Raw genomic sequence first — 13709 nt, forward strand, 5'->3', positions numbered from 1 at the left:
TGCTAACATCTCTTAACTGTTTGAGTTCCGTAATAACTTTGAGAACATGTATCTCTTATATGGATAAAATTATAGCTCTTTTTGTTCTCCTTTGATGCAGGTAGCTGCTGGGAGATTATGGCAGGCTGCAGTCCAAGGCGAGGCAGCCAGTATCTTATGACCAACTGGTATGCTTATATGCTTTGCATACAGCTATCTAGAATTGTTTCAAAACCTGTCATGAGAAATTAGGGGGGGAAAGTTATTGCTAACATTTCATTTGGTATCTCTTCAGTTCTGTTCTCTACTTGGAAGGATGATGTTCCACAGCGTTTACTGGTGGATGTTATAAGATTTTTAAAATGCAGCCCTTGATGTCTGGTGGTCAACCTAGACAAGTCGTTGCGCATGATGCACCTGTCAAATAAGTCGCTTGGATTGAACAGTTGCATTTCCTAGTTACAGGGAGCCGGGGTAAGATATTGGGGCAGGTGCAGATTGAGTACTTGATTAATTTTTTCACAAAGCACACTGATTTAGTTATTATTTGATAAATGTGTGTTTTTATTTGCTTAAATAACTCTGTTTATATATGAGTGGTGCTTTATAAATTTTTGGATCAAACAGTAAAAGATTGCTTACTTATCAGAAAATATCTTGGGTCACCTCTGTGGATGATCCTCCACATTAGTTGTTTGACGTGCAGGTGATGGAACAAATATCGGGCAAAACCTTATGTGTTCTGAGCCCTTTGAACTGATTCATCTAATGATCCATATTGTTCTATATTAAGCAACTATTAATACATGTGAACCTTACGAACTTTGTTAGTAGCCTCAAGTTAAGGCATGATGTGGGCAGCTGTCAAATATCTTTTTTATAATGCTGATCAATCATAAACTTGGTCCTTACTGTCTTAATCACACAATATTTTTGACATCTCAATGTTTATCATCCAGAATGTAATCTCTCTCTGAACGACATAAGTTTTATGTTTATTTTTTTATATCAGATGTTATTTTTAGATTGCAGCCTTGTCCAGAACTCTACTTATAGCTATTCCATTAATCTAGTTGATAATCGTGTATTTAATTATGATTCATCTAAAGATCAGTAGCTATTCCATTATTCTATTTTTTTGATACCTCAATGTTTTGTTATTTTATGGGCGTGATTCGTGAATGTAGGTATGAGGGGGAGAGAGTGACAAGAGCTAGATTTTGTATTTCATCTTTGATTTTGGTTTGGTATTGAGTTCGATTGGGATATATAATATTGAGATTATGGTGATAAATAAATGGGTAGTCAGGATGTTAAATGTTCACATCAATGTTTGAAAAAGCTTTTTTGAAACTCGGTTTAAAACTTGCTTCACAACTTATTGAAGGGTAAACGCCTCGAAACTTAAGAGTGAAACTATTTATCCATTGAAGCTTACGCCTCCTTGCTAAAAGCATAATTGATGTGCGCTTCACACTTCATTAAGTGCTTTTATTTTGAAGCACACACTTAAGACTAGATGGTAGGACGTAAAAAGATCTTTGACTAACATTAAAATGCCCCTATATATTTTCAATATGACTATGTGAGTATAAATGGAATATATATGTTATGCATGTAGCTTAGTATATTATGATATTTCTATTCTTCACATATTTAACTCCTTTTTACTAATCTGGACATGAATGTATATATTTCTAATTGTTACACCACTATATATTATATGTTCTTAATTTTTACAAATTTAAAATTAAAATATTTAAACTTATGAAGCTTACGCTTCGCACTTTGAAGCTTATGCCTCACTTTATCAAAGGGTCTAGTACTTCACCTTGCGCTTCAGCTTTTTTAAACATTGGTTCACATTCATTGCTTGAAGATTGATTTATTGACATATGGGATAGTTTGAGGGATTGGATCGAATTGAGATTTTATAGATGTTGAGCTACAAGACTAGCATTGAAAATTGATCTTGAACAGATTTACTCGAGGAGCATATGCTCCTGATTGAGATATAGACTTATCGAGTTTATCTATGATTTTGACCAATACAGAATTTATATTGCATATGTTTGGTTTCAGATTTAATTTAGATTTGATTTGACTTTGGACTTGACCTAATTGTCTAACTTCTAGTTTTTTATTTATTAGGGAAACAATATATTTTGTATTCCGATATTTTGATTAGAGTGGAGAGTTTTGTATCAAGTGTTACTCATAGATATATAAGCTTGTTTTAGCATATTGGTTTAAATTGTGATTCCATAGAATTTGAGCTTGGGGATTGGTTATGAGGTTTGATTTTGATCAGATTTATTTGAGAATCATAATGATGGATGATTTTAAGACCTAGAATCATTAATGGTGGTTGAGGATTGAGATTTGGCTTAGATTTGGACTTTAGACCAAATGAGTATCGTTTAGTTTTCATTTGCTTGGAGATGCAATATGTTTGGTTTCAGATTTAATTTGATTTGAAGTGAGAGTTTTGTGTCAGTGTGAAAGATGTAATGATTTGTGCTTGAGAGTTGTTTTATTTGGGTTGGAGACATAGTTAATCGAATTTATTTGAGGATCGATTTTACCCGTATGTTCGTGATTGATATATAGACTAATTTTCAGGGTATAATATTGCTCATATGTTTTTAAGATTGATAATCATTGATTGGTGTTTGAGGATTGAAATTGATTAAGATATGGACTTATACTAAAAGAGTACCTTCTATTTTTTGTTGCTTAGATATGCAATATACTTCGGCTTCGAGCGTTTTGATATGAGTGGAGAGTTTTGTATCAATGCGTGAAAGATGTTATGATTTGTAACTCGAGAGTTGTTTTATTTAGTTTGAGGATATAGTTGATCAGATTTATTCGATGATAATTTTTTATTGTGGAGGACATAGTTATATTTTCGATGATAGACATGTATAATTGATTTCACTTAGTAAATAGAGCTATAAAAGGATTTTTTTTATTTTTAGCACCAATGATATTAAATAATAGTTGATATTTAATGTTAGTCTGGAGGCATTAATATAACTACGTGGGAGAGTGAGCTCTGCATAGTTGCCTCGTGCATCGTCCTCAAGTCACTTTCCTTTTGTTAGCTAATGGAATTCAAAGAGATAAGTAACCTCACTTCTCTACCTATACTCGTCCAAGTCCTAATTGCATAAGGGACTAAATAACTTTTTGAACGTAATAACTTTCTAAATAAATTAAGTCCTCATAACATCTTGATGCATGTACTTTGCAACGGGGCATGATAAGGTTCTTTTCGCATCAAGCTTAGGTTTAGGCATAAGAGTGGTTTGATTAAGGATGATGAGTTGAAAACTATGTTCAAGTTTGATTTTGGATTGAGAAGTTGTATTTAAGATAGACATAGACATGAAATGACGTTAAGAGATTAAGAGCTAGATTTATTATTTGAGCTAAGAGTTGGCTTAGATTTTGATTGAGATTTAGGATATGTAATATTGAGATAATTGTTATAAACAAGGTGGGGATGTAAAAATTGAGTCGAGTTATTTAAAGTTTAAATTGATTATTTGAAGATCGATTAATTGATATACGAGATTGTTTGAGGATAGTGCCTTGAATTTAGATTTTTTTTATAGATATTGAGCTAGGGAATTCACATTAAGTTTGGATTTTGATTAGATTTATTCAAGAGTCGATTGTACCCAGAAGTTCACGGTGAGGATTTAGAGTAATTTTTAGGATATCATATTTATTTATGGCTTTGAGTGAGAAAATGGAACTAAATGAGCACTTCCTAATTTTGTTTGCTTCAAATTATAGTATAACTTAGATTCTTATATTTTAATTTGAGCGGACAATTTTTTATCGGAGTGAGAAATGTTATGATTTTTATCTTGAGAGGTTTTTTATATTTTGTTTAAGAGCGCTGCTACATGAACCCAAAATATGGGACCAATGGAGGGGACATGTGAGATGTCCCCTCCCTTGGTCCCATATTTTGGATCCTTAAGGTATTTTTCTTTGTTTAAACAGATCGTGGTAGGTTTTTATTTAAAGATATGTATTCTTAAAAGGATCTTGTTATATCATTACGTAGCTTAGGAGTCATAAGGATTGGTTGATTAAGGATAATGATATTTATAATTAGGGCTAGGATTTGATCTTTAACTTAGGCATGAGATTCAGGATTGAAACTAATTTAGGAGGTTGAAAAGTATATTTGGTTTTTAATCTAGGATTTTGCATCCGGATCAGGTCTGGATGAGATTAAATTTTGTAATATTGAGATAATGGTGATAAACAAGGTGAGTGACATAGGAATCGATTCGAGATGTTGATTATTTGAAGTGTGATTTATCGATATATGATTGTATGAGGATATTGGATTGAATTGTGATTTTATGGAAGTTGAGCTTGGTGATTGGTTTTGAGTTTTTATTTTGATCGGATTTATTCGAGGAATGATTTTATTCGTTTATTCTCGATTATACATAAACTAATTCTGAGGATATCAGTTTGATATATAATTTTGAGGTTGTGAATCGTTGATTGTTATTGAAGATAGGGATTCAATTTAGATATAGATTTAGACTAAATAAATACCTTCTACATTCTGTTTGCTTGGAGATGCAATATATTTTTGATAAAGGTACCTTAATTTCAGTGGGAGTTTTTTTATCATAGCGTGAGAGTGTTTATATTGTATATTGAGAGTTTTTCTATTTGGTTTAAGGACATCGTTGATCGAATTTATTCTAGAATCAATTTTATCTGGATGTTCACGTGTGATATATATGTTATTTTTGAGGATGTCAAATTGATCTATAATTATGAGATTGAGAATCATTAATTGTTGGTTGATGATTGAGAGGTTGAGGATTAAATTTTGATTTAGGTTTGGACTTAAGAGTGAATGAACTTTTACTTTCTGTTTGCTTGGAGATGCAATATATTTTGGATTCGGTATTTTGATTTGAGGAGAGAGCTTTTTCAAAGTGTGAAAGATGTTATGATGTGTATCTTGAGAGTTTTTTTATTTGGTTTGGGGACATAATTGATCAGACTTACCCTTATGTCCACGATGGATATATTGATTGGTTTTGAGAATATTAGATTTATTTTTATTTTGAGATTGAGAATCATTGATTGGTGATCAATGATTGAGATTTGAAATTTTATTTAGATTTGGACTTAAGAATAAATGAGGATCATCTAATTTCCTTTTGCTTTGAGATGCAATATGTTTTTAGATTCCAGTACTTTGATTTGATTGGCGAGTTGTTTTTTTATTAGAGCGAGAAAGATATTACAATTTGTATCGTGAGTCATTTTATCTGGATGGAGGACTTATATTTCCAATTTATTTGGGGACCAATTTTATTTGTACATTTCCTATTTATACGATGACTAACTTTGAGTATATTGGTTTGATCAATGATTTGAGGTTTAGAATCATTCCTTGGTCATTGAGGATAGGGATTTGATTTAGATATGGATTTAGACTTAAAGAAGGGTACCTTTTACATTTTTCTTGGAGATGTAATATATATTTTGATTAAGGTAACTGGAGGCAGGCTTATTGAGGCGCGCGCCTCGGGCGCGCCCCGGGCACGGGGCGCTTCGGCCTGGGGGAAATGCGCCCCGCACGCGAGGCGGGGCGCTACACGCAGCGAGGCGCGCGCCTCGCGTGCGCCTTCATCTTTTCATGTTTAACCTATAAAAAGGAAACAATAATTAGTAATTTAGTATACTTGTTTGCTAATTGTAACTTCATTCTCTAATTAGCATGCTAACTAGCAAATTATAAACATGTAAATATGTAATTGTTACATTCATTCTTCATCTTTTCATGCTAAGTAGCAAATATCAATTAAGAATACTAACTAGAAAATTATGAACAGTCATGTTTGTTAATTATATTTCTTAGTCTTTTTATGTGACAATTTATAAACATATGCTCATAATTGTTAATCACTTAATTTGATGATTTAAATACATGTTTCTTGTATCTTTTTTATTACTTTAAAAATTCAGTTAGCATAATTTGATGATTTAAGTTGATATTCTCATAATTTTGGATGTAGGTAACTAATATGTTGCCTATATGTTTCTGTCTTATGATGTTGGCAAATATTAGTTTGAGTTATGCGTCTCAATTAGTGAGGCACGCGCCTCGTTGTGCGCTTTGCGCATGGTCCGCGTAAGGGACATTTGCTCCTCGCATTGCGCTTTGCGCCTCGATAACACTGTCTGGAGGAGAATATGCATCGAAGGAAATGGGATTGCAAGATGCAATGAATACAAGAATTAGCATTTGCATGAGGTACCATAGTGGTGGCCAAAGGAGAAAAGTTAGCATTTGTATTGAGATCTTGACTCGTTCAAAGCTTCTATTTTTGGACAAGCCAACTAGTGTACTAGATAGGGAGCCAACTAGTGGACTAGATAGCGCTGAATCATTTCATGTAATGAATAGGATTGTGAACTTAGCGAAATGTGATATGAACATGACCATGTTGATTCATCAACCTAGCAATGAAGTTTTTTGAGACTGAACTTATGCCTTTTATCTCATGGCAAAACTATTCTTTTGGACCTAGAACTATGGCTAGTGAGTTAAAGTCTAGTTGAGTCTGGAACTTATTAGGTGAAGAAAATAACAATCTTGAATACTTGATTACTTATTTCATGTTATTATTGATAATAATTCATTCACTAAGGAATGTTTCATATGATTTGTACTGCTTCACAATTCAAAATGATTCGCAATCTATGATCTCCTAATTGTAGCAAAATAATGATATATATGAATATTTAATATTTCTTAAGAAAAGACGTGCTTATCAAATTTTATCATGAATAAAATAAGACTTCCTGATTTGATAAATGTTCTACATCAACTATCTATATAATTAAAGGCAAACCTCAAATATTACTTTATGCTATAGTAATTTGGGTGGAGCCCCCAACTGCCATGTGTATTCACACCTCTGACATCCACCCACAACTTCAAAGAAATGTGAATGAGCGAAAATTTAGACTGCAAAATTTTCTAAATTTTATCCGCTTTTTTAGGATTTTTATCTAGTTTCCAGTTTTAGCTCAGTTTTGAAATTCAAACTAGTGCAATTAATTGAATACAGCTATGCACCTCAAATTTACCTCCTCTCTCTCTCTCTCTCATCTATCTCTATCTCTTTGTAATTCTCTCTCTTATCTCTCCATAACTGTTTCCCTTATTCCTTTTTTCCTCAAACAAAACCCTAGAATTTCATCCTCACATGGAGAGATCTCCTCTCCTGAAAGTTCTTCGGCATCATTGCTGCCTCCTCCCCGCTTCTCCTCTAATCCTATTTGTTCTTCCCTTTTTCCATGACTTCGGCATCATCAAAGTGATTTAGGAATTAGAATTTTGGAAAAAGCTCTGTCCGAAGCCGACGACAATGATGGGCTCCCCCTTCTCTGCTCTCGATCTTGCCCAGGCTGCGTGTCCCCTTTATGGCCACCATCCTCAGCTTGCCACCATCCTAAAATACGCATATCTCTCTCTCTCTCATTCCATTTTGTCAATGTTTAAGATATTTCTTCTATTCCATTCTGTCAATGTTTAACATATTTTCTTATTCAATTCTGTCAATGCTTAAAAACTTAAAAGTCAAATCGCGCTAAACATTTACCTGACATTTTTTAGAAGCCTTTTAACTTAATATTTTTACCCATTATGCCTCATAGTTATTATTTCCAGTCTATTGAGTCCTCATGGTAGTTTTCGACCATAAATATTCCCACTTCACCTCACCTCACCAAAATAGTGTTGGACATGATATTTTCTCACTCCATTCCTCAAATTTTCAGATATTGCAACAAGAAAGAATAAATAGGCACTACGGAATAACTGCATTAATTATCAGCAACACATTCTCTTGTCCTCCCTGCCTCTTCTTTTTCTCCATAATCCCTGCATCCTTAGCCTACTATGTTATCAATCTTCAACTAGGCTTCGATCACTTCGCTTTCTTCTACCTAATTCGATATATGTGCATGCCATTAGTCAAGGGTCTAATGATGGTTGTTGCAAGTATTGTGCCTAGTTATCTCACGGGGATAATCAGTGGCGCTGCATGACCTTACGTTACTCTGTGGAGGATTTTTACAGGCTAAGGAATGAAATGCCAAAGCCCATAAGGAGGTATCCAATGTACTATATTGCATTCAATAAGTATGCAAATCAAGGGCATTATAAGAATTGAGTTTAGTGGGCTAACTTTTGAAAAGAAAGGTGGAAATGTGCATAATGTGACTAGGAAGAGGTTATTAGGAATTTTTTGGAGATGGAGGTTGGTTATTCTAAGTGGGTTGCTCTTGGGATTTTAATGGGCATGGTGATTTTGTATAGGGTGTTGTTTTTGGTTATTGTGAAGGTAAGTGAGAAGATTAAGCCTGTATTAAGATGTGTCAATTTTGAGTGCGTAAAATAAACAAATGATACTAGAGAATAGTTCAAGTTCCATAGATTCTGCATTGTTGGGGATATTCCGCTGGCACTTCTATTTCATCAAAAGATGAAGGGCATTGTATGTGAGCCAAATAATTTGTCTCAAAAAGGTGAAAAACCTGATAAATTTCGTATATTGTTGTATTAAGTGGACACTGCCAAGAAGGTCGTTGTGAAGAGACATAAATGCTAAGAAGGTATTAAACACTATTTGAGATCGAAACACTCAGAGTCGCGCTAGGCAAACTTGTGTAGACTGAGTTGGCGATGTTGCTGATGCTTGTCAATTGTCCTTGTCGATTCCTGCCGATGTTGGGTGCAGATTTAGGGGGCACTTGCAACTTTCAAGGTCAAGTTTACACCAAAAAACAAGATAAAAATCTGGGGTTTGTCATGTGTGCATGTTTTTAGGCGTTGAATTATTTTGGATTAGTTAAACCCATACTTTGTGATTTTTTAACGACATTATGTCTAGCATGACTTTTACATGGTTTAGTTGCATTGCGTGTTTCTCATTATGATTATGCTGAAAAGGCTTTAAGTAAAATTCTTTTTGTGTTACGACCTTTATCTTAACGAAGACAAGGAGAAGTTAAAGAGCGAATAAAGAAATTAATTTAATTTTAACATATGCATGAAAATATGGATTGTTGTTAGTTGAATATTTGCTCTTTCATGATTCTGTCTCATGGCACATCTTGCTTAGTTGATATATATGCTTAGTTACTACTTTTGTTGCCGGAGCCTCTCCTCAGTACTCTTAAGTGGCGGGTTACATGTAGCATTAGATATTTTTGTGATGTTTTCATTTGAAGAGGTGTTTAGTTTCTTCTATTGAGAGCCGTCTCTGTTGTTGTGAATTAGGATCAGTCCTATCTGTTATTTTCTACTAGTTAAATGATAGGTAAATATTTGTACTTAAATGAAAACTGTTTTATAATTATGGGCTTAGACCAATCACAAAATGCTACTTATATTCATTTTCTTTTTCTATTTTGCACAATAACAGTTTGTAGATGTTAGGAACCTCTGACTTGAGGAGATTTCTCAGAAAATTAATTTACGGAAAGGAGTTGCATATCTTTTTCAATATAAGAGGCTTTACTATTCTGTGATCACTTTTTTCTTTTGGCAGAAGATGCAGGCCCTCGTTAAAATTGTACAACCTTTTAGTAGTTGTCTCTCAAAAATTGATGATTTTACTTTGAACTATATGAGCACAGGACAGGCTATTATCCTTTTTTTAGTAACTATTGGCCTCTCTTCATGTAGCTTTGTTCACATTTTCGTAAAATTGACATCCTTAAATGACTGGAATGACTGCAGATATTTGAGATATTTTTCTTAATCTTGAGAAAAGATTTTGAAATTTGACATGAGCCAAATTTGAATTCTAGATTTTATTGTGCAATTATGAAAAACTTCACTAGCATGCATTGATGATTTTTGTCTGATGTGTAAGAAAGAAACCAAATCACAAAACTCCATGGAAAAGTCTGATGTGATGTATCTGATACCTATTTGATGTCATTTGAAGGATGTGTTAATTGTGGATAGACCCATTGTATGGTCTTTGTTTCGAATGTACTATCCCTCTAGTTTTGTTGCGGTTAGAACCCCCCCCCAAAGTGATTTTTTTTTACTCTTTTAATCACAAGGGGTTTATCTCAAAAAAAAGTTTCTACTTCTTTATGGAGTCAAAAAAATTTCACTCAGGGGGTCTATCTGCAAGAATAAAGATTAAAGGAGTAGCGAGTTGAAAACAACGATAGGGCATGGGAAGTGTTGTAATATTACTTTTACGAAGTTTGAGTAAAGAGATGATAATTCTCATTAAACTTATTTTGATTATTATGCTTATGGCTGTACAGTTTGAACAAGTGAATACAATACAACCGGATAGAAAGGAGATGGACACAAATTTTAATCACACATTTCCAACATTCTGATTCTTCCTATTTATCATTAAGTTTGATGACCAAAATGTACCCATCAGAGGCCTTAAAGGCTGAGCATGACCTTAGAAACGTCAGCATGCTATTCACAATCACAAAATATAGCAGCACAAATATCTCCTGTGTCTTTGTCAATGACTTGCAGCAAATATGAGCATGTTACATGAGTTCCGGTTGTGAGGGTGTACTGCTCCTGTTTTAAACTAATTACCCTTCTAGTTTTATTTCTGCAGGTAGACCTCCTGAGTGAAAACATTTTGACTATTTTTTCATCAGGGGGTCTGTTTGTTATTAAATAAATAAATAAATAAAATTCTCTTTCAATGAGTGTAAAAGAGTAAAAACTAAATATTCCACCCGGGAGGTCAATCTGCGAAAATAAAACTATGGGTAATAAGCTCAAAAGGACACTACTGAATGGAGTCTGTCAGCAATTAGTCCTTAAAGCAATGCCTTAAAATAATGCTAGTATACAGTATAGAACAAGTTCACTTTACATGATCACACTCGTTTCAGTAAATAGATGAATAAAAACAAGACACTGCCCTATTGAATTCTGTCCCATTTAGACTAACATTTGTAGGTCAACTAATACGTTTTAAAATAGTTATATATATTCCTTTCCTAGTCCTTCTACAGAACGTGTTGCACACTTGTCACGTGCTACCTCTCGAGATCTCAGCTGTAAATACCCAGCAATATTGTATTCTTATGTCAAACTAACTCTCCTCACTCTCTCACTTCAGCTAGGAATATTTGAGTCAATTGAAAATTTGATGGCAATGGAAATGTCAAGCAATCGGTCCATGGACCGCATGGTTCATATAGTATCGCCGGAGGACTACATGGTTAATCTGACTTGGGAGGATCTATGGGTGACTGTATCAGACAGTAACGGTACGCCAACGCACTCCTGTCAGGCTTGACCTGGTTTGCTTGACCCAGTCAGGTCTTGGCCATTATGGGTCCCATTGTGAAAAGTCCACGCTTCTTGATGCTCTCGCAGGTAAGAATTTACAAGTCATATTATTAGCACAACATTTTAAATGCAGCTAATTCTCTTATTTTAAGCTATTTTACTTTTGCAACAACAGTTATTGTTATAACAAAATCTAATCAAACACATGCGTTGAAATTTGGATGTAGTGTAAAAATGTAGAGTTTCAACTGGTCCTATCCAAACACAACTTAGTACTGGAAGGATTTTTTTTTGAATCATATACTAGTATTCTGGTGTACGTGATGCGCGCATGACATAGAATGTGAGTAGGTGGTGTATTAGAATTGTGTAGAGAATGAGTGATTAATTAAGGGTTTTTTTTGGAATTTTCCATAAGTGAGGACATTTCCGTTGAGTTTTCCATTTGCAAAGACATTGTCATTCATTTTTTTTCTGTGTGAAGACATTCCCCTAGATGTCCCCAAGTGTGATTTCTTTTGATTTTTCAAAGGGTAAGGACATTTTTGTAAGTTCTAAAAATGTAATACACGAAGTTAAGGGGAGCTTTTCTTGCATAACTAATATTGTTATTCCCTATCAATTACACTAGTTTTCAATTAATTGTTCATTGATTAAAAGAAATTTACGATTGAATAAATGGTCTATCCAATTCTCTAATGTCTAGTTGCAATCTAGAGAATGTGAATCTCAGTTGAACAGTATCATTAGGGTACTTGGTCAGATGAACCATATCAATTTATCAAGAATATATGATACTCATGAATAAAACTATATCAACCTTTGCCTCCCCTTAATTGGTGGATTACTGTTCAGAAATTGCAAAGAAATTTTCCCTCAGATTTTGTAAATGGTCTTCAGTTATAACGTTAATTCTTTACAGGGAGGCTAGAATCAAGCATAAAGCAATGTGGAAATATTTTAGTGAATGGTCGAAAGCAAACTTTATCCTTGGGAACATCAGGAAGAACATTTACACCATAAAATCTGGAATACAAGTATACAAGTTTATTATTATTTTTTAAAGAACCAATAACTCATCCTGACCTTTTGTGCAGGGTTATGTGACTCGAAAAGTGACACCCTAATGTCAACACTGACACTTAAAGAAGCTGTATATTACTCTGCACAACTCCAACTCCCTGATTCTATGTCAAAAGTCAAGAAAAGAGAGAGAGCAGAGGCAACCATAAAGGAAATGGGATTGCAAGATGCAATGAACACAAGAATTGGAGAGCAGAACTCAGAGGGAATCAGTGGTGGCCAAAGGAGAAGAGTTGGCATTTGCATCGAGATCTTGACTCATTCGAAGTTTCTGCTTGTAGACGAGCCAACTAGCAGCCTAGACAGTGCTGCATCATTCCATGTAATGAAAAGGATCGTCAACTTAGCGAAATTTGAGGCTATGAATATTGTTGTGTCGATTCATCAGCCTAGCTGTGAAGTTTTCTGTTCGATTACTTGCGCCCCTGTTTATCTTTAGGTAAAACTGTTTATTTTTTGACCTAGTTCTATGGCCGATGAGGTAAGTCTAATTCAATTTGAGCTTATTATGTGAAGAAAATAATGATCTTCATCACTGATTTTATGCTTCTATTGAGGATATTATAGTAATTCATATGATTTTGTCTTCTTTGCAATTCATAGTGATTCTCTGTCTATGATCTCCTCCTTGTAGCAAAATTATATACGTGTAAGATTAATATGAAGGTGTAACTTTTCATAAGAAAAGAGGTGCATCTTAGGATTGCTTTTCAAATCCTATACCGTGTATGATTGGAAAACTTGTTGAGTTTCATACTTTCATATTCATGACAGTCATATTTGTATACTGGAACCAATTTTTCAAGGAAAAAGGTCGTCAATTTCATCATGAATAAAACTATACTCTGAATTTGATGTATGTGCTACATAACAAGGCAAATACAATTCCATTGAGTTTATGGCCTTTATTTAATCTATATTCTATTTTGAGCGCAGTTCTTTTCATTGAATGGTTTTCCTTGCCCATCAATGGGAAAAAAACAGGACAACAAAACCTTTCCCGTCTTTGTGATAAGATGAGAACAAAAAATAGAAGAGAAAAAACAAATAGAGAGAGATTGCACACACACAAGATTTACTGAGGTTCAGCTCAATTTGAGCCTACGTCCTCACCCGCCTCTTCTTCACCGTTTTCATTAATAATCAAATGAAAGCTTACAAATGGTCTATTCTCAAATTAGTATAACTTAACTTGAGGATCACTTTCTCTCAAACTCACTTGAGGATTACAGGTTGTATGTGGTTCTTGTTCTTGCTTCTTGTTTTCAACATTCACTATCTCCCCTCTATTTGT

General features: G+C 34.1%; 1 long non-coding RNA gene across 1 annotated transcript; it reads left to right on the forward strand.

The window, feature by feature from the left end:
• On the forward strand, positions 128-13038 carry LOC109832781. The gene is made up of 4 exons (XR_002244981.1): positions 128-167; positions 275-453; positions 11160-11419; positions 12430-13038. It is a non-coding gene; the product is annotated as an uncharacterized LOC109832781 (long non-coding RNA).

Source organism: Asparagus officinalis, chromosome 3 (assembly GCF_001876935.1).
Source record: "Asparagus officinalis chromosome 3, Aspof.V1, whole genome shotgun sequence".
NCBI classification, from domain to species: domain Eukaryota; kingdom Viridiplantae; phylum Streptophyta; class Magnoliopsida; order Asparagales; family Asparagaceae; genus Asparagus; species Asparagus officinalis.